Consider the following 23,239-nt stretch of genomic DNA (forward strand, 5'->3'; position numbering starts at 1 on the left):
CATGTGGGATCGACACAGGCTTAAAGAAGCACTCAAACCGGATGACCCCCAAGGCCTACACTCCGAAGAGTTCGTCAGGGTGATGTAATCTCCATTGGAGCTTGTAAGCCTAGGATCTTCTTCATCAATGGATTCCTTTGCTTCTTGGAAGATGAATGGAAGTGGAATGGAGAAGGAAGAGAGAGAGGGGAGAAGATGAGTCTAGAAGAAGCTCACCACCATAGGAGGTCATGGATAAGAGCTTGGAGGAAGAAGGAGATGAATGAAGGGAGAGGAAGAGAAGAGCATGAAATTTTGTGCTCTAAAAGAGCTCTGAAATCTGAAGTTTAATTTTCAAATGATCAAAGTTGAAAAAATGCACACACATGACCTCTATTTATAGCCTAAGTGTCACACAAAATTGGAGGGAAATTTGAATTTCAATTCAAATTTCACTTGAATTTGAAATTGAATTTGTGGAGCCAAATGTTGGAGCCAAAATTTTACTAATTATGATTAGTGAGTTTCAGTTATGGTTCAGCCCACTAATCCATGATCAATTCCAAGATTCTCCACTAAGTGTGCTTAGGTGTCATGAGACATGTAAAGCATGAAAGACATGCACATAATGTGACTATATGATGTGGCAATGGGGTGTAGTAAGCAAATGCTCACCTCCCCCTCTAAAATTTAATTGGATTGGGCTTCTACCAATTCAATTAAATTTATTTGCCAGCACACACATCAAATATTCACTTAGTGCATGTGAAATTACAAAACTACCTCTAATACAAAAACTAGTCTAGGTGCCCTAAAATACAAGGACTGAAAAATCCTATATTTCTAGGGTACCCTACCTACATTATGGAGCCTTAAATACAAGGACCAAATATAGTGACATCCTAATCTAATATGTACAAAGATAATTGGTCCCAACCTTGGTCCATTGGCTTAGAAATCTATCCTCAGGTTCATGAAAACCCTAGGGCCTTCTTCAGCAGCTCTAGCCCAATCCTCCTAGAGCCTCTTACTCATGGCTCTAGTGACTGGTTCCTTCCTAGGGAGGATTGCATCAGCCCCTCCCCCTTGAAGAGGATTTGACCTCAAATCTGTTAGTTTCTCATCCTCAATATCAGCTCCACCTGCAAAAGGAATTAAATCAAAAATGTTAAAAGTGGTGTTGACTCCATACTCTTCTGGGAGGTCCAACCTATAGGCATTGTTATTGATCCTCTCCAAAACCTGGAAAGGTCTATCCCTAGGGCTAAGCTTGGATTTCCTTTTAGTAGGGAATCTATCCTTCCTAAGATGGAACCAAACCCAGTCACCCTTATTAAGAATTAGCTCTTTTCTTCCTCTATTGCCTTTAGTTGAATACATATTTGTTTGGTTCTCTATTTGGTTCTTAACTTTCTCATGCAACTTCTTTACAAACTCTGACCTAGATTCCCCTTCTTTATGTATAAAAGAAGTGTCCAGTGGAAGGGGAATGAGGTCTAACGGTGTTAGGGGATTGAACCCATAGACAACCTCAAAAGGGGATTGCATAATGGTTCTATGAACCCCCCTATTGTAGGCAAATTCTACATGAGGAAGATACTCATCCCAAGACTTATGGTTGCCTCTCAGAAGAGCCCTTAAAAGGGTGGATAAAGACCTATTAACTACCTCTGTTTGCCCATCAGTTTGTGGATGACAAGTGGTAGAGAAAAGAAGTTTAGTTCCTAGCTTAGCCCATAAGGTTTTCCAGAAGTGGCTAAGGAACTTAGCATCTCTATCTAACACAATGGTCCTAGGCAAACCATGGTGTCTCACAACTTCCCTGAAAAAGAGCTTTGAGATGTGGGAAGCATCATCCACCTTGTGGCAGGGTATAATGTGTGCCATCTTGCTAAACTTATCCACCACCACAAAGATAAAGTCTACACCTCTTTGGGTTCTTGGAAGCCCAAGGACAAAGTCCATACTAATGTCTACCCAAGGTGTAGATGGGATGGGTAAGGGTGTGTATAGCCCACGAGGCATCACCCTAGACTTGGCTTGTAAACAAGCCACACACCTAGTGCAATGCTTATGGACATCTTTCTTCATATGGGGCCAATAAAACTTTTCTTTGAGTAAGACAAGAGTCTTGTCTATCCCAAAGTGGCCCATGAGCCCTCCCTCATGGCTCTCTTTCACAAGTAATTTCCTAATGGATCCTTGGGGTATGCAAAGCTTTCCCTCTTTGAACAAATACCCCTCAGCCAAATAGAATCCATCTTGGGCCTTTTTCCCACAACTCTCATAAATGGGAGATAAATGTTCATCTAAAGCATACAAGTCCCTAATATTATCAAATCCTAAAATTTGAGCTCCTAGGGAGCAAAACAATGTGTGTCTCCTAGAGAGGGCATCAGCTACCACATTTGTTTTTCCCTTTTTGTATTTGATAACATATGGAAATTGATTTAGGTACTCTACCCATTTTGCATGCCTTTTGTTTAACTTGCTTTCCCCTCTAATGTACTTAAGTGATTGATGATCACTATGAATGACAAATTCCTTGGAAACAAGGTAATGTTCCCAAGTTTGGAGGGCTCTTATTAAGGCATAAAGCTCTTTATCATAGGTGGGGTAGTTGAGGGTGGCACTATGAAGTTTTTCACTAAAATAAGCAATAGGGTGCCCACCTTGTAACAATACGGCTCCAACTCCCACTCCAGAGGCATCACATTCTAGCTCAAAAGTTTTAGAAAAGTCAGGAAGAGCTAGAACATGTGCCTTAGTAAGCTTTTCTTTGAGCAAAGCAAAGGCTTGCTCTTGTTTTTTACCCCAGGTAAATGCCACATTCTTCTTCACCAGCTCATTGAGAGGTGATGCAATTGTAGAGAAATTAGGAATGAACATTCTATAGATGCTTGCTAACCCATGGAAGCTCCTAATATCTCCCACTCTTTTGGGGTGGGCCATTCTTGGATGGCCTTGATTTTCTCAGGGTCCACTTGGACCCCATTTCTACCAACTACAAACCCTAAGAAAACTATATTATCTACACAAAAGGTACACTTCTCTATATTTTCATAGAGGGTGTTTTTCCTAAGGACTGAAAGAACTTGCCTGAGATGTCCTAAGTGATCATCTAGGCTCCTACTGTACACTAAAATATCATCAAAATAAATAGCTACAAATCTACCTATGAAATCCCTTAAGACATGATGCATAAGGCTCATAAAGGTGCTTGGTGCATTAGTGAGCCCAAAAGGAATCACTAGCCATTCATACAAACCAAACTTGGTCTTGAAAGCGGTTTTCCACTCTTCACCCTTTTTCATCCTGATTTGGTGATAACCACTTTTAAGATCAATTTTTGAAAAGATATTGGCACCATGCAACTCATCAAGCAAATCATCAAGTCTAGGAATGGGGTGCCTATACTTTATAGTGATGTTGTTGATGGCCCTGCAATCTGTACACATTCTCCACGTACCATCCTTTTTGGGCACCCACAACACTGGCATAGCACATGTGCTTAGGCTCTCTTGGACCCAACCCTTCTCCAAAAATTCTTTAACCTGAGACTCTATCTCCTTAGTCTCCTGAGGGTTTGTCCTATAGGCTGGCCTATTAGGAAGGCTTGCTCCTGGGACTAAATCTATTTGATGTTCTATTCCCCTTAAAAGAGGTAGCCCAAGGGGTATCTCTTTGGGAAATATATCACCAAATTCATGTAAGAGTTCTTGGACCTTTTGGGGGTAAGTTCTCAAATGTAGGAATTGTGGCAGTGCAAAGGGATGTTTCCCTTGATAGGAGAAGGTAGAAAGATTGTTTGAGAAGGAGTGCTCTTTTAATATCACCTTTTGTTGCAAAATGATTTTCCTTCGTAACAATCTTCTTGAAGGAATCATTTCCCTCTTTTTCCTTCCCCTTGGCCTTTGAAGACAAAGCCTTACTATCCTTCTTTTTCTTTTATTTTTCTAGTTTTTCTTCCTCATCCCTTTTATCTTTCATAGTTAGTTGATCTTTGGCCACCTGTGAAGGTGTTTGAGGATGCAACACAAATTTAGTGCCAAGATGGGTGAGGGTAATCTCATTAGTTAGGCCATTGTAAATGATCTTCCTATCAAATTGCCATGACCTTCCTAAAAGAATATGTCCTGCCTCCATGGGAACTATATCATAATTAACTTCATCCTTATATGTCCTAATGGAGAAAGGTACCTTCACTTGTTGGTTAACTATCATTTCCCCTTGCCCATTGAGCCATTGAAGTTTATAAGGTTTTGGGTGGGGAATGATAGTGAGGTTCAACTTGGAAACTAATCTTGTGCTACAACAATTGCAACAAGATCCACTATCCACAATGAGAGAACAATTTTTATCTAAAATTTTGCATCTTGTATGAAAGATGTTCTCTCTTTGGGATTGAGATAGATCACAAGATTGACCTCCAAGGAACCTTCTAACCATTAAGAGGTCACCTTCTTCATGCGAGTAAACTTCCTCACTAGACTCTTCACCCCTTACATCATCTTCACTTCCACTAGAGGAAGGGCAAGAAGTAGTCTCCTCTTGACTACTATAAATGTCTTGACCCCTCATGATCATGGTTTTCTTTGTGGGGCATTGAGAGGCAATGTGACCTCTCCCAAGACATTTGAAGCATTTAATATTGCCAGTCCTTTCTTGGGAACTAATCTTAGGGGTGTATTTCTCTATGGTTTTACCCTTATCTTCCTTGGATTTTGAAGGTGCAGCCCCCAAAATTCCATGGGCTTGGTCCTTCCTTGGATAAGAGAGAGAGCCATAAGATTTTGAAGAAGGTTTTCTTTTAAGTTATTGCTCCACTCTTATACCCAAGAATCCTCCATTCCCTAACAAGGGAAGTCCACCAATAGAGGGCATACCCTTGAAAGCTAAGGGTAGCCAATGCAACTTTTCTCTCTTCACTAATATGATGGCAAGCAAAGAGTTGTTCAACCTTCATTTCTCAATCTAAGTAGGCCTCAACATTATCTTTTCCATAGAAATATGGGAGGCTAATGTTAACCTCTTGAGGCCTTCTATCCTTTTCTCTTCTTTGGGAGTGATGTTTAGTATGTGAACTATGGCGCCCTCTATAATAGTTGCTAAGTTCTTCCTCTCTTATTTTCTCTCTTTCATCTTGACTTATTTCTTCCACTCTTTTTTTACCTTTTTCTTTTCTCTCTTGTTTTTCTTTCCACAACTTAAGGGATCTCAACTCATCTAATATCTTATACAAGGGGTCCTTAGGAGTAGAACCCTCACCATTAACACTAGATGAAGAATGAAGACTCATGTTGGTTCCTAAGTTATGGTTCTTTCTTGTTGGGGGTTTGAAAACAAAAGGTAAAAGAAAATATGGTTGAAACTAGCCATAATAAACACTAAAAGAGGTGTGAAAGATAAGGTAAAAACTAATTTGTAAAAGGCAAGCTATCTAGGCGGTTTGACAATGGAGGGTAAAGGAAATAAGCTATGAAAGTAATCAAGAAATTAAAGTGCAAGAAATGAAAACTAGGCGAATCCTAAGAGTTTGGATGACCTCATTTAAGGTTCCCAACAAAACACTCACTATCCTAAGGGAAAATTGCTTAAAATTATTACACACAAATGGAAGTAGGGTGACCTATTGGAGGCTCCCAACTTACTTCCAATGAAAGGCCTTTTTGTTACAAAATTTGAAAGCAAAGAAAATTGCCAATTACAAAATTACAAAAAAAAAGTCCTCAATTGTGGTGGCTATTCTATCTTTGGTGTTTCACTCAATTTGGAGTGCTTCTTAGTCCAATAGCTCTTAAGGTGGTTGGCCCCTTGCTTCTTGACTCAAATTCTTCAAGGTATGGCACCAATCCTCCTTTCCAATTCCCTATATGGCAACTCACAAGCAAGGAAACAAAGAGACAAGCAATAACCAAAGACAAAAAAAAATGAAATGAAAGCTAAACCAATATAGTTTTAACAAGACAAATTTTCAAGGATTATTCAACAATTAAAGCAATGAAAAGCACACAAAAGCAATCTAAAAAAAAGACTCAAGAAACCTCTAGTTTTGGCACTTGTTTTCACAATAATTTTCAATTGAAATTTCAGAACTAGGATTGGTATAAAATAGGCACCAATTATAGGACAAATTTTGAGCCAAAACAACAAGCACACTTCCCTTTCACTTTTTTTTTCCCGGACACTGATTTTTCTGCCAACTTGTGTGATTTTTATTATTTTTTCCTTTATTCCAAACGCTTGGTCCTTTTTTCATAATTTTGGTCCAAATGTCTAGAAAATTCAGTAAAAATTTTAGCTCAAAACACGTAGTGACCAATTCCCAGTAATTTATACAAGTTCGTATGTTCAAGCTGCCAGCACCAGCGATTTCAACCTAGAAATCAAGAGTAGCGTTTATGCTGCTTAAGGCTTGGATAGTTACAATTTGTGTTTGCTTATGCTGAATTATCTTGAATAACACAATTCAAGAGAGCTTAAGACTTATTTTGATTCACAAATCCAGCCACAACTCAGCACCACAACTCAACTTCATCATAGGCATCATGTAGGAAACTTAGAAAACAAAAAAAGAGTTCAACAACAAGACTACTTATAGGAATTGATTTAGAACATGTTATGAATTAAATAACATGCATGAATTAGACTCAAAATTCAAAAGATAGGCTAAGAATGACAAGAATACATGAACAAATGTATCTAGAATTCAATCAACAAAATCAAAATTCAACACAAACTTAGAACATCATGTGACAATTACTATGACTAAACATGACTCTAAGACAACATGGATTAAGTGATTTACACTTAGATTTTTGTGTTTTTTTTTCTAATCAATATTTTGGAAGAAAATTTAGATCTAAGTTTCAGCACAAGAATATTATGAATGAAAAATGATAGAACCTAAAATCAACACAAAAACATGATTCAAGAGTAGATCTACAAAATTTGAACCATAGAAATGCAAGAACAAGTGTAGATCTAAGATTTAATCGGTTTATTTTTTTAATCTACTCTAAACAGCACCAAGCCACAAGACAATGGAGGATATACATGGAGAATAAGATGAAGAAAAAGGAATTAAAGAGAATTCACTAAACAAAAAGATAGAGGAAGCAAAAGAACATCACCTAGATGAAGATGCTCTTGATACCACATGATGTAAGCTCCATTAGAGCTTGTAGGCCTAGGATCTTCTTCATCAATGGATTCCTTTGCTACTTGCAAGATGAATGACAGTGGAATGGAGAAGGAAGAGAGAGAGGAGATGCCACTTCAAGGAGAAGATGAGTCTAGAAGAAGCTCACCATCATAGGAGGCCATGTATAAGAGCTTGGAGGAAGAAAGAGATGAATGAAGGGAGAGGAAGAGAAGAGCACGGAATTTTGTGCTCTAAAAGAGCTCTAAAATTTGAAGTTTAATTTTCAAATGATCAAATTTGAAAAAATGCACACACATGACCTCTATTTATAGCCTAAGTGTCACACAAAATTGGAGGGAAATTTGAATTTCAATTCAAATTTCACTTGAATTTGAAATTGAATTTATGGAGGAAAATGTTGGAGCCAAAATTTCACTAATTATGATTAGTGAATTTCAGTTATGATTCAGCCCACTAATCCAAGATCAATTCCAAGATTCTCCACTAAGTGTGCTTAGGTGTCATGAGGCATGTAAAGCATGAAGGACATGCACAAAGTGTGACTATATGATGTGGCAATGAGGTGTAGTAAGCAAATGCTTACCTCCCCCTCTAAAATTTAATTGGATTGGGCTTCTACCAATTCAATTAAATTTATTTCCCAACACACACATCAAATATTCACTTAGTGCATGTGAAATTACAAAACTACCCCTAATACAAAAACTAGTCTAGGTGCCCTAAAATACAAGGGCTGAAAAATCCTATATTTTTAGGGCACCCTACCTACATTATGGAGCTCTAAATACAAGGACCAAATATAATGACATCTTAATCTAATATGTACAAAGATAATTGGACCCAACCTTAGGTCATGGGCTCAGAAATCGACCCTAAGGTTCATGAGAACCCTAGGGCCTTCTTCAGCAGCTCTAGCCCAATCCTCTTGGAGCCTCTTGCTCATGGCTCTAGTGATTGGTCCCTTCCTAGGGAGGATTGCATCATAGGGCCTCTCCCTCCTGATTCAAGTCCAACCCAAAAAAACACATTTGAACACAGAGACTCTACCTATGAATTATGCAATACACACAACTACTCAATTGTTTTCGAAAGTCAATTTTTTATAAATAATTTTAACTCATCGCGCTTCAAGTGATTAACTCGTCGGGTTCCCACAGTGGATCCCATCACAACTCATCGCGCATTAACTCGTCGCCCTTAAAGGATCTTACAGTTATGTGATTACATAATTCATAGCTCACAACTCGATACAAACAACATCTCAATAATCATGTAATTTACAATCCATTGTGTACCAGATGAGTATCACTTACACACAATCTCAATCATAATTTAATAATAAAATAATTTATGACATCTCATGTATCCTACACATATCATTCAATAGTTATATTTACTTGACACAACAAAAATATAAACTAAATTGAAATATATTAATTCAACAAAATAAAATAAAATAAAAACTTTTACAACAATTAATTTATAAAGTAACAAAAATAATCACTATGAAACAATAATTTCTATAACAACCTTATTTTATTTATTCTTCTTCTTATTATTATTTTTATACATCACAGTGAAAATGCATACTTGGAATATACTAAGACAAAAATAAATAGAGTACCAAACCATTTTTTTTATACTTCCAATATTTCTTAATGCTCAAAATATATTAATTCAATAAAATAAAAATAATTATTATTATGCAATAAGTTTACAAAAATATTTAATTTATTTTATATATATATATATATATATATATATATATATATATATATATATATATATATATATATATATATATATATATATAACTGAAAAAGCAAAAAGCATACGTATCAATATTACTATGGCTGCACTTACCAATATAATATCTTTAATGATTAACATATTAAATATAACGTAAAATTAACACATATAAAACATAACGTATAATTTACATATATAATTTACGACAGTATTTAAAGCGGAAACCAACGAAGAAATATTTCAACAATACTTGAAGTGGAGAATGTAACTAACATAACTGAAATATATGTAACTATTGTACAAATATTTGATTATATATATATATATATATATATATATATATATATATATAACATTTGCAATTATTAAAACGTAACTACTATTTAATTATTTAAATTTGAAATATACGTAACAATAACTATTTTTAATTATTAACGTATATAACAGAAAAGAAATAAAATAATAATTTCACAACAATATTTAATTTATTTCTGAAAAATAAATAATTTCTATAACCTTATTTTATTTATATAAAACTGAAAAGCAAGAACATAAACCATAAACACGTATATAGTGAGCCAATTAAATTGGTTTGATATTTTTTTCTTTGTAATTCACAAGCATGTACATACGGGGAATCAACTTCCAGAATCTAGTATGAATATAGATACTAATAAAAGCAAGAACCACGGGTATGAGTATTGCCGGTGCTGCACTTACAATTATAATATTTTCAATGATCATCATATTAAACATATATTATTGCACCTTGAAAAGAATATTTTTTTTTCAGCTACCATCCATTTACCAATTAAATATGCAGGATCATTAACGAATTAAACATATATATTACACCTTCAAGGGAAGCATCTAAGTATCAACATTTTTACAAATTCACTCCAAGAAAACTATTAACATCAATAGAATATTTTTTTTTTCTCATGAAAAACATAAAAGATAACATCAACGGACCCTAGGTTTATTTTTAGAATTAATGCACTTCACACCACTCAAATTGGAGCCCCACTTCCAGTTATATACATATGATTGCTATTATTGTATAATTCATATTTAAATCAAACTTTGCAATAGGCAAAAAATTCATGTGAAACTAAAACTTGCAGCATATGTAAATAAATTAATCTTTGCACAAGTGAATTTAAATCACAATGACAAACAAAAATTTAGGAAAAATTGAGTTTAAGTTAAAAAGGAACAACCCAAAATAACCCAGAATTGATCCTCTAGGGATCCCTATACATGTTTATTCTAATCCCTAAGCGTGAGTAACTCATCCCTTACCTCGATGTAGTCACTCAAACATTCTCCGTTAGCAATTGTGGCATTTTTGGTGCTCTCTAGAGCTCCTCCTCCAATTGCTCTGTTAGGATTCTTGTGCGTCAGAAGAAAAAGAAAGGAACAAAAGTGTTTTGTAAAAGCTACTCTAGGTTAAAATTTGGTTTATATAGTGGGAATTTATGACCTAATTACTTTTACTTATTTATTTATTAATTTTATTTATTATAGGAGAACTTAAAAAAAACACGACTGTTACATTATGAGCTAATGAAACAGTGCTGGTGTTGTCACACAGAATAATAGGAGTAGTGTGAGCTACTTGGAATTTAGAAAGAAGAGACTGAATCCAAGTAACCTCTGCTAGAATAAGTGTCATGATTCTATATTCTGCCTCAGAACTAGATCTTGCAACAACTGATTGCTTCTTAGACCTATTGGAAAAGTTCCAAGTCTCACATCGGCTAAAAATAAAAAATAATAAAGCCAGGATAGAATATAAGTGAGGGACAACCCTCACCTCATGAGCTAACTTTTGGGGTTGAGTTAGGCCTAAACTCACATTCTTAAGAATCTAAGATGGATTCAGAGCATATTCAAGATTAATCCAAAGGGTCACCCATCATTGTTATCCACGCACCAAGCCCAAGAAGTGTTGGGCGTAAAGGGGTGTATTGGGAAAAATCCAAGTCTCACATCGGCTAAAAATAAAGCCAAGATAGAATATATAAGTGAGAGGCAATCCTCACCTCATGAGCTAGCTTTTGGGGTTGAGTTAGGCCTAAACTCACATTCTTAAGAATTAAAGAAAACCGCCAAGAGATGAGATTAGGTCCAAGAAAAATAGCCAGCCCCAAAAGTAGACCTCCTATCATCAGGATCAGAGGTTCAATCTGCATCACAATAGGCATGAAGAGCAAAAGGATACCTAAGAGGAGCAGACTAAAAGTGCAAACCCCAAGAAACAGTACCCATAAGATACCCCAACCAGTGTTGCTTGGAGGGTTTAGACATGAACTGACGAACCTTGTTAACAGAGAAACTAATCTATGGTCTTGTAATTCTAGCATACAACAAAGCACCAACAATGGACCTATACAGGGTATGATCAGAAAAATATTCAAAACCAAATTTGGTCAATTTATACCTCCCAACCATAGGAGAAGAGATAGGATTTGATTCATCCATTTTAGTTTCGGCCAAGAGATCTCTAATGTACTTTGATTGAGTTAAAATGAGAGAACCATCATTCTGTCTTTGAACTTCAATACCCAGAAGATAGTCCAAATCACCAAGATCTTTGAGGGAAAAAACAAAATTCAGTTTTGAAACAAGAGAATGAATCAAAGTGGTGTTGTTGCCCATGATAATAATGTCATCTACATAAACTAAGATGTAGACAACAAACTGATTCTCAGAAAAAACAAAGAAGGATCACATTTTCTTGAAGAAAAATTGAAGCTGAGAAGAGTACCTTTTAGTTTGTCAAACCAGGCTCCAGGAGCCTGTTTTAGGCCATAAATAGCTTTATGCAGTCTACAAACCTGAGTCTTATTGGAAGAAATGAATCTAGGAGGTTGAGTCATGTAAACCTCTTCCTCAAGAATGCCATTAAGGAAAGCATTGTTGACATCATGTTGTTGAAGAGGCCAATTGTGAGAAACAGCAAGAGAGAGAATCAACCTAACAGTAACAGGTTTGATTATAGGAGAAAAGGTCTCCTTGTAATCAAAATGTGAAAACCCTTAGCAACAAGCCTAGCTTTATACTCTTGTTGGCTGAGCCATTCGAATCTTCCTTTACTCTAAACACCCACTTACACCCAATTTTTGTTCTATTAGCGGGAAGATCAATTAATGTCCAAACAACATTCCTTATTAGAGCATCATATTCAAATTGCATAGCAAAATACCATGAAGGATCAGCTAAGGCATCTTTGGTTGATTTTGGTTCAAGATGAGCTAGTAAAAAGAGTAGGATTGATTTTGGGTTTAACAATACCAGACTTTGCACAAGTACAGATAGGATGAGTATTAAGAGGCTTGTTGGGAGAGTATCAGTAGGAGAAAAGGTGGGATTTTGGTCTTGTGGTATTGTAGTATTGGTCAAGTCTTGTGATAAGATGGGACTTTGGTCTTGAGGTAAGGCAATATCCCTATCATTCAAGGGTTGTGAATGAGAAGTGCTATTAATCTGTTCACTGTGAGAAGATAGATGAGATGAAGAAAGTGAGGATAAGGTGTTATTTGTGTTACTAGATGATAATGCAAGCTAAAAGGAAGATAACACAGTAAGGGTAGATGTAGTATCAAGAACTTAAGAAGTTATTAAAGATGGCTCAGGAAATAGGGTAGGATAAGGGCAGCTATGTTCATTGAAAATGACATCTTTTGAAATCTATAATCTGCCATAAGCAACTACACACTTGTATCTTTTATGTGAAGGACAATACCCCAAGAATACACACTCTTGAGATCTAATTTGAAGCTTGTGTTAGTTGTATGGCCTTAGCCAAGGAAAACAAGAACAACCAAACACTTTCATAAAAGAGTAATCAGGTTGTTTGTTGAATAGTTTCTGATAAGGAACTTCATTATTTATAGCATATGAGGGCAATCTGTTGATGAGGTAAATGCTTGAGACAAAGGCATGGTCCCAATAATGAAAAGGTAACTTGGCTTGAGATAGAAAAGTGAGACCCAACTCCACAACATGTCTGCGCTTGCTTTCTACTACTCCATTTTGGTGATGAGTATGATGACATATTAGTTTGTGCTGAATACCATGCTCTGTCAAGAATTTTGTGAAAGGTCTGAACTCCCCTCCCCAATCAAACTGAATAGCCTTGATAGACATATTAAACTTATTTGAAACCATAGTTTTAAACAGTTTAAAGATTTCTAAAGTGACAGATTTATTCTTAAGTACATCTAAGTGAACCCGGTATTAGCATCAACAGAAGTAACATAATACCGAAAACTAGAAGAAGATGGGGATGTGGCAAATCCACAAAGATCAGTAAAGACAAGATCAAAAGGTTTTGCATAGATAGTATGAGAAAGATAAGAAGCAAGTCTATGTGACTTTCCAATACAATAGTGATTACAAAAATCTGTTGGTTCTTTATTAATATTTGGAATATTAAAAAGTCGAAATACAATTTTCATAGCAATAACACTAGGGTGACCCAGCCTACAGTGCCATGTTGCAAAAGAAGTAGCACTACTAGTAGCTGTATTTACAACATTCTTATCTACAACAGCTTTATTTGATGGAACAAATTGAAAATCAGAGTCACTAGTGACTGTATTTACAACAAGACTTTGTACAAAACCTTTGACAAACATTTGAAGGAAGATTGCACTTGAGCATAGAAGCAAGAAGTTGAGGGAACTAATAGAGATCACTTCCCACACATCCTTTAGGCAGAACAAGTTTAGAAACTTGTGATTTAACAAGACAAAATGATAAGTGAAACTCAAAAGGCACATTGTTATCCTTGCAAAATTAACTGACACTAATGAGATTCTTAGTAGTAGAAGGAACAAATAATAAATTACTAAGAGTAAGGGAAAAATCAGGATTAAGAAGAGATAAAAAGATGGAAACACCTGATGAATTAATGTTGAGACCCTAGCCATTACCAATGGTGATTTGGTTAGGTCCCTCAAAAGGTGTCACTTGTTGTGTGTTTTGTGACATATTAGTCACATGATGGGAAGCGCCAGAATCCGGATACCAAGTCTGAGTCTGAGTGGGAGCAGATGATGAACTAGCCAGATAAATTTGAGGACTAGATAGTTGTTTAGAAGATTGTTGACTGGTCTGTTGTGGCTGAAGAACAACATACTGAGGTTGAACAGATATTGATGAGTGACTGCTGAAGAGAGGAAAGCACATACTGAATGGGTTTGAGCAAATAAAACTTGCTGAGAAGTCTACCACTTTGAGCTGAAGTAGATTGAGTAGGAGGCAAGTGAGGCTAGTGGAGGAAGATTAGGAACATAATCTTCCTCTAATATGTGATAACAATAAGCAGCAGCATGTCCAAATTTATAACAAATCTGACACTGAACATAAGAAAACCTACCTCTACCACCACCACCACGATTCTTTCAGCCAAAGTTCTTAGACTGTGTAGAATTAGGATTAACAGAATTATTAAGGGATGAATTTCCAGAGTTGAGATTAACAGAACCTAAACCTTGAGTAAGGTTAATAGAACCTAAAGCTCTTTTTTGAGATATCTCAATACGCACTTCACACATAAGCAGTAGTGTTCCAACTTCATCAACAGTGAATGGACCAAACCAACTAGTAATCATAGAAATCGAGGACTTGTTCATCAGGAAGACCATCGAGAATTAGGTCAAGTTGTTCAGAATTGGAAACAATTTCACCAATCGAAGTAAGCTCATTGACAAGCGTCTGAACATGTAGAAATAATTCAAAATAGAACAATTATCAAGGAAGAGATTTCAAAGCTTATTACGAACCTTAGCTCTCGTGAGAGAAAGAAAATGCAATTGAATTCAATCCCAGAGTTGCCACGACAATCGACATTAAATGACACATGAGAGAATGTCATTGGAAATGGTGGACTACAACCATGCAAGAAGAAATTGATCTTATTCATACCAAACGCAATACTCGTTGGTGACTTTATTAGGATCACGATCTTCAATCGAAGCATATTTTTATGGAATTTTTGGATTAATGATGTAGCCTTCAACATGATGACTATGAATAACAAGTTCAACATTGAATCCAAAGAAGATAATTCTTCTCGTGCAACTTCTGAGAAATGGAATGCGCAAAGGACTTTGAAGAAGCATTTACCAACGAAGTTGGTTGTGTTAGTGGGGAGGAAGGAGGAGAAACCGAAGGAAGAATCAATGCGGAAGCCATGAACAGAAAAAAGGTTTTGACCTAAGTTGTGATACCATAAAAGACTTGAGAGAATTTGAGAGAGAAAGAGAAAGAAGTTTGAGATTGAGAAAACTGATATTATTCAACCCAACTCTAAACTGATTACAAGGATGAATATATAGTTGGATAACTACCAACTAACGTAACTGTCAACTAACTAACTAGACTATCAATTGACAACAGACTACCTACTAACTACAGTAGTTAGAATATCAGTTAACTAACAAATAGCAAAAAGAAAGCACTGTAAGTAATTCCTTTGTCCCACATCGCTTGGTTTGTAAAACTTGAGTCTTATTAGTGTTATATATAGAGACATCTTGTAAGCTTTAAAATGTGCAAATAATAAAAAGTTCTCTTAGTGTAGCCGTGGACGTAGGTACATATTGTGTCTTCTCTGTTTTCTCCTTATTCCTTTCTCTTCTTCTTATTGCTCTATACTAACAACTGGTATCAGTGTCGATGGTTCGACTTGGTGATCAGCTCAGATGAGTAAGATGGCGACAATGGATCTTAGCCTTGGGGATCCCTTGTATCGAAAGTCTTCTTGACGGTGAGTCCAAGCAGCGTATCCCACAGATGGAGCAGCGGTGCAAGTACCGCAAGTAGTTAGAGCATGTAGGCTCTAATGGCTATACTCATGGATGATAATGACTTCTGCTTGAGGGGAAGGCTATCATATGGAAGAGACTCACACTTGAGGGGGAGATTGTTGGGTTACAAGTGTGAGGTGAAGCCCCATATCTGACAAAAGTGGAAAAGTTAAGCACCATATAAGTGAGGAGAATACCCATAAACCTGAGCCTTAAGGTTTTGGGTTAAAGTGTGGTGTCAAGTTCCCTTATATGGTGGCTCGTGGTCTATTGGTGTAAATCACGGTGTTTTACTCCCCTCGATTTCCCCAAAAACTGGTATCAGAGCTTTTGGTTACTCCACGGGATTTCCTTAGTTTAGAGGAATTAGTGGGAGTCTTCTCAGTTTAGAGGAGGCAGTGGGAGCAATGGCATTAGAAGAGGGGAAGGTGAAGATCGAGAAGTTCGATGGCAAAGATTTCAGCTTTTGGAAGATGCAGATAGAGGATTATCTATATCAGAAGAAGTTGTATTCAACCCTTATCAGGGGATAAGCCAGACGACATGAAGCAAGAAGAATGGAACTTGCTAGATCGACAGGCTCTTGGCGTGATCAGATTGACATTAGCCAAGAACATTGCGTTCGACATCAGAAATGAGAAGACTATTGCAGGCTTAATGAAGGTATTATCCAATATGTACGAGAAGCCGTCAGCAGCCAACAAAGTATACTTGATGCGTCGGTTGTTCAACCTCAAGATGGGAGAAGGTATCTTTGTGACTGATCATATTAATGAATTTAATACTATTCTTGCCCAGTTGGAGTCAGTGCAAATTAAATTTGAGGATGAGGTGAAGGCATTGATTCTATTGTCATCACTACCGGATAGTTAGGTTGCAACTGTTACTGCAGTTAGTAATTCTACAAGGGAGAACACATTAAAGCTTAGTGACATTTGTGACTTGATCTTAAGCGAAGATGTTTACAAGAGAGATTCAGGAGAATCTTCTAGTCATGTTTCCAATTCAGCATTGAATACCAAAGGCAGAGGAAGGACTACCCAAAAAGGTTAGAATGGTCGAGGTAGATCAAAGTCAAGAGGAAAAGGTCAGACAAAATTTTGAAGTGACATTATCTGCTAGAATTGTGACAAGAGAGGTCACTTTACCAATTAGTGCAAGGCACCAAAGAAGAACAAGACTCACAAAAACAAGAAGCGCGATGATGATGAATCCCCAAATGCAGAAATTGATGAATTTGATGATGAATTTGCAACTCAGATAGTCCTGCTGATTCATGGATTATGGACTCAGGTGTGTCGTTCCACACCACTCCCTCTAAGGATTTATTGTCTAACTATATTTCTGGAAGGTTTGGGAAAGTTTACCTTGCAGATGAAAAATCTCTTGACATTGTCAGAAGAAGTGATATTGACATCAAGACCTCCAGTGGATCCCTATGGACATTGCATAATGTCAGACATATTCCTGCCTTAAAGAGAAATTTAATATCTATAGGGCAGTTGGATGATGAGGGGCATTACACCACTTTTGGAAATGGAGCTTGGAAGGTGATGGAAGCTTGCTTGTGGAGCTTCTATGGAGGCTGGATCTTTGTGCTTCAATGAGGTCCTTCAATGGTGATTTTCCACCATGGAGATGCAGCAGAAGGCAAAGGAGAAGAGGAGAGGGGAGACACCATCCACTAGGGAATAAGCCATGGAAGAAGAAGCTTCACCACCAAGAATGTGCCTTGGGTAAGAAGCTTGAAGAGGATGCATTAATGGAGGAAAAGAAAGAGAGAAGGGGGGAGCACGAAATTGAAGGAATAAAAGAGGGAAAGAAGTGGAACTTTGAAGTGTGTCTCATAAGACTTTCATTCATCAAAGTTACAACAAGTGTTACACATGCTTCTATTTATAGACTAGGTAGCTTCCTTGAGAAGCTTTCTTGAGAAAACTTCCTTGAGAAGCTTTCTTGAGAAAACTTCCTTGAGAAGCTTCTTTAAGAAAACTTCCTTGAGAAGCTAGAACTTAGCTACACACACCCCTCTAATAACTAAGCTCACCTCCTTGAGAAGATTCCTAAAGAAGCTAGAGCTTAGCTACACACACCTTTCTAATAGCTAAGCTCACCTCCTTGAGATGAGAAGCTAGAGCTTAGCTACACACCCCATATAATAGCTAAGCTCACCCCCATGACAAAATACATGAAAATACAAAATAGTCCCTACTACAAAGACTACTCAAAATGCCTCAAAATACAAGACTAAAACCCTATACTACTAGAATGGCCAAAATACAGGGCCCAAATGAAGAAAAAACCTATTCTAATATTTACAAAGATAAGCAGGCTTATACTTAACCCATGGGCTCAAAATCTATCCTACGGCTCATGAGAACCCTAGGGCCTTCCCTTGGATCTCTGGGCCAATCTACTTGGAGTCTTCTATCTAATGCTATTGTGGGGTAGGATTGCATCAGAAGGTAACAAAAGGCAATCTCGTTGTGGCTCGTGGAAAGAAGCGAGGATCTCTTTACATGATTGCAGATGAGGATATGGTAGCAGTTACTGAGGCTGTCAATAATTCAACCTTATGGCATCAAAGACTTGGACACATGAGTGAAAAAGGAATGAAGCTTATGGCGACAAAGGGTAAGCTATCAAGCCTGAAGCATGTTGATGTTGGTGTTTGTGAACATTGTATCTTTGGAAAGCAGAAAAAGGTTAGCTTTTCAAGGGCAGGGAAGACTCCTAAAGTTGAAAAGCTAGAATTGGTGCACACAGATGTTTGGGGGCCAGCCCCAGTGAAATTTGGGTGAAACTCACCCTATTATGTCACCTTTATCGACGACTCTACCAAAAAGGTATGGGTTTATTTTCTTAAAAATAAATCTTGTGTGTTTTCTGTGTTTAAAAGGTGGAAAACAAATGTTGAAAATCAGATAGGTCTAAAGGTTAAAAGTCTGAAATCTGACAATGGCGAGGAGTATGATAGTTAGGAGTTTAAGGACTTCTGTTTAGAACATGGGATCAAAATGATTAAGACAATACCAGGAATACCTGAGCAAAACGGTGTTGTAGAAAGGATGAATAGAACCTTGAACGAGAGAGCGAGGTGTATGCAGATCCAATATGGCTTGCCTAAAGCATTCTAGGCAGAAGCAATAAACACAAAAACATATCTCATCAATAGAGGACATCAGTTCCTTTGAATTATCAGCTGCCCGAAGAAGTATGGTCTGGAAAGGAGGTAAAACTTTCACATTTGAGAATTTTCGGTTGTGTTTCATATATACTGATAGACTCTAATAGTAGAGATAAATTTGATTCGAAGGAGAGGAAATGTTATTTTATTGGTTATAGATCTGAAATGTATGGCTACAGGTTTTGGGATAACCAAAACAAGAAAGTTATCAGAAGCAGGAATGTCACTTTTAATGAGAACTTATTCTATAAGGACAAATTTTTTGCAGAATCTACATGTGCAAGTAAACTATCAGAAATTTTTTAGAAAGCAACACTTAAAGAAATTTCAGAAAGTGATGTAACCAATAGAAACCAGAGTACAGGCATAGAGGTTGAGTCAGAACTAGAACCATCAACTCCTCCAAGAAAATCAAGGATAATTTCAGTACCACCAGATAGGTATTCCCCTTCATTGCATTATTTGTTGTTAACTGATGTTGGTGAGCTAGAATGTTTTAGTGAGGCTACGTAGGGGAATGACTCTATTGAGTGGGAGCTAGCAATGAAAGATGAGATGACATCCCTTTAGATGAATAAGACGTGGTCTTTAATTAAATTGCCAGAAGGAAAGAAAGCTTTACAGAATAAGTGGGTCTATAGGCTAAAGGAAGAATCTAACGGTAGAAGAAGATACAAGGTGAGACTTGTGGTGAAAGGGTTTCAGCAGAAACAAGGAATTGATTTCACAGAGATCTTCTCTCCAGTTGTAAAGATGACTACCATCAGAGTTATTTTGAGTATTGTAGCTGTAGAGAATCTTCACTTGGAGCAATTAGATGTTAAAACTACATTCTTGCATGGGGATTTAGAGGAAGACATCTATATGACCCAACCAGAAGGTTTTGAAGTGCCAGGCAAGGAGAATCTTGTGTGCAAGCTTCATTAAAGTTTATATGGCTTGAAACAAGCACCGAGACAATGGTACAAGAAGTTTAATGAGTTTATGAGCAACTTAGGATTCAACAGATGTGACATGGACCATTGTTGCTACGTTAAGAAATATACTAATAGCTATGTTATCCTTGTCGTGTATGTTGATGACATGTTGATTGTAGGATCTAGTATGACAGAAATTAACAAGTTGAAGCAGCAGTTGGCAGACAACTTTGAAATAAAGGATCTTGGTCTAGCTAAAAAAATCCTTGGTATGAGAATTCTTAGAAATAGATCAGAAGGAATTTTGAAGTTGTCTTAGGAGATTCTAAGACCAGGAATACCCCTTTAGGATCTCATTTGAAGTTTTCAAAGAAGCAATATTTGCATACAGATGAAGAAAAATGTTACATGTCAAGAGTACCATATGCATCAGCAGTCGGGAGTTTGATGTATGTTATGGTGTGTACCAGACCTGACATAGCACATGCAGTGGGAAATGTCAGTAGTTTCCTATCAAATCCAGCAAAGGAGCATTGGGAAGTCGTAAAGGGTACTTCAGGGATGTGTTTGTGCTTCAAAAAAAGCAATCTCACTTTACAGGGATTTTAAGATGCAGACTTGGGAGGAGATTTTGATACCATGAAAAACACCACAGGCTACATTTTTACTTTAGGAGGTACTGCTATGAGTTGGAAGTCTAAACTTCAAAATAAAGTTGCTCTCTCAACCACAGAAGCTGAGTACATAGTTATCTCAAAAGCAGCTAAGGAGATGATTTGACTAAAGAATTTTTTCAATGAATTAGGGAAAGAACAAGATAATGCTTCAATGTTCAGTGATAGTTAAAGTGTTATAGGTCTTGCTAAGAATCAAGTCTTCCATTCTAGATGCTAGCATATTCAATTAAGATACCATTTTATCAGGGAGTTGATAAATGATGGAGACTTATCTTTGCTAAAGATCTTAGGATCAGAGAATCCAGCAGATATGTTGACTAAAGCTATTACAACTGACAAGCTGATGCTTTGCATTGCCTCAGTTAGCCTTCAAGGATAATTAAAGATGAAGGCGCACACTAGGTAAAGAGTTGATGAACTCATTGCTTACAAGGAGCTGCTAGAGTTTGGAACTTAGACCCCAAGTGGGAGAGACAAGGCCTACAACACAGGAATAGAGAAAAATGAAACATCGACAAAGTAGCACTGCCTCGTCAATATTTTGCACGTTTTGAAAGAAAAGTCAATATAATGGGAGCGTCAAAAAAGGATTTCAAATGAAATTCATCTATGGTAATCACATAAAAAGAAATCAAATCGCACCATTCCACGCTTTGTGTAGCCAGCTTCATGAAGATATTAGGGGATCTGTGTTGTCTTTCCATAACCAGTTTCTACAACAATTACAAGTACCTATATAAAGAGATTATTCAAATTAAATTTGAATGAATATACAATTGTATGCAAGAAAATACTAATAAAAAGGTAATGAAATCAAATGAATACAAATATAGAACAGTTCACTGACAACAGAGATGAAATTCATTCATTGTCAACACCAAATAAAAAGTAATCGAATAAAAAAATATGGGAAATGGAAAGAAAGGAATAAAGAGGAAAGAGTGGGGGGGCATGCCTGGTGATTATGAACAGCTTCGACCAATTCATCCCGATAAGGGTACATATGTAACCTTTTCCTCTCTTCCTTTAGAAAAAAACAATAGAGAAAGTGAGTAACTCTAGTCACCTTTTATAAATTAATCTTGCCAGAAGATTGAGATTTTTATTTCTTAACCCTCATGTTTTAAATGGATGACTAATAATCAACCTCCTAGCTTAAGTTCTTTCTCAAAGAATTAAAATATCAATAATATGATTAATGTAATTATTTCATTAACGAATATAAAAATAGCCTCAGGTTATCTTTCCTCAGGTTATCATTTACAGTAATTCGTGATGAGGGAGACAGAGCAAGGTAGAGAGAGAAATAAAGAGTGGGTAAGAGTGGGACCCCAATGAAATCACACCGGAAACGGGTATGGCCAATAGATTGAAATGAGACAAACAAATTGGATAGATGCATCTGACATTCATTCCTTCTACTTCACCAGATTTCCTGAAGAGATGAACGAAACAGAATTGTGGTATGAGTTTAAAAAATGGGGGGACGAGCGAGAGGTTTTCATTGCAAGAAACTGTAATAGGAGGGGTAAGAGATATGGTTTCGTAAGATTCAACGGGGTGGAAGATGTTAGATGGCTTGAAAGAAAACTGGACAACCTAGTAGTAAGGGGACTGAAAATGCATGTCAATATACCAAAGCATGGAAGAGAGAGGATGATACAAGGAGAAGCCAACAGGAACGATAAGTACAGGATGGAAAAAACCTCAGACACGTTACTCGAGGGCGAGAAAGGTAAAGATAACCTTGAAGGTGCAAAGGACAACAACTCCAACAAATGACAGCGACATCCTTGTATGCAAGAGTGTTGATGACAGGCAGCAGCAACACGGGACGAGGAAGAAATTTCACAAATCCGAGTCCAACAGGAACAATCTCTTATTTGCTAGTACAGTTGAACATACCTGTGGAGGAAAAGACATGGCTAAGCAATACCTGGGTGGGAAGACTGAAGAATCTTGCGATGTTTGATAAAGTGCAAGACGATTTCATGTGGAATGGGGATGATGACATCACGCCAAAATATATAGGACATGACATGATATTGCTACTAGGACTCATAGAGGTCAGAGCTCAACAACTAGTTAGGGAAGCAACTAAGCAAGGTTGTCCTTATTTTACTTGCTGGAAAAGTGGAATCCTTATATGAGAATTGGGTACCGACTCGTTTGGATGTTGTGTTGGGGAATACCTCTACATGCATGGGATTTGGAGCATATTAAACAGATTGTGTCGGTGATAGGATAAGTGGTGGTGGTGGTGGTGGTGGTGGATGACGAAGTGGAAGAACTCCAGAGGCTGGATAGGGCTCGGGTACTAGTTAAGCCACCACAACAACCAATAATCAAACACAATGTATCAACATGGATTAATAGGGTGGGATACACAGTACACATGGTTGAAGAAACTTGTTACAACCCCAATAGATGCATATGTCGGAGAGGGAGCTTCATAAGGTCATCGGAGGAAATAAGCTCCGATGAGAGCCATAAAGGGACGCCATTGCTGGACGGTGATGTAACACCGGAAATAGTACTGTTGTCAAAGAACAATTTTTTGATTGGCGGCGAGCAGCTATGAGAGGTTTCTGAGGTACAACGGACTGAAGGAAAAGACTACTCGCATGAACCACATGGTAATAACTTTAGGGTACTGACACGAACACAGAAGCTAGTCACATCCAAGATAAGTAGCAGAAAAAAAGAAGTTGACCGGAGCAACCATAGGGCTGACAGAAGTGAACAAA

The 23,239-nt window shown here is 37.1% G+C and overlaps 1 pseudogene; it reads right to left on the reverse strand.

The window, feature by feature from the left end:
- The window catches only part of LOC100803813 (probable pre-mRNA-splicing factor ATP-dependent RNA helicase DEAH6), a 40,239-nt pseudogene extending 17,733 nt beyond the window's left edge, over positions 1–22,506 (reverse strand).
- Positions 22,507–23,239: the final 733 nt, after the last annotated feature.

Source organism: Glycine max, chromosome 4, assembly GCF_000004515.6.
Source record: "Glycine max cultivar Williams 82 chromosome 4, Glycine_max_v4.0, whole genome shotgun sequence".
Lineage (NCBI taxonomy): Eukaryota > Viridiplantae > Streptophyta > Magnoliopsida > Fabales > Fabaceae > Glycine > Glycine max.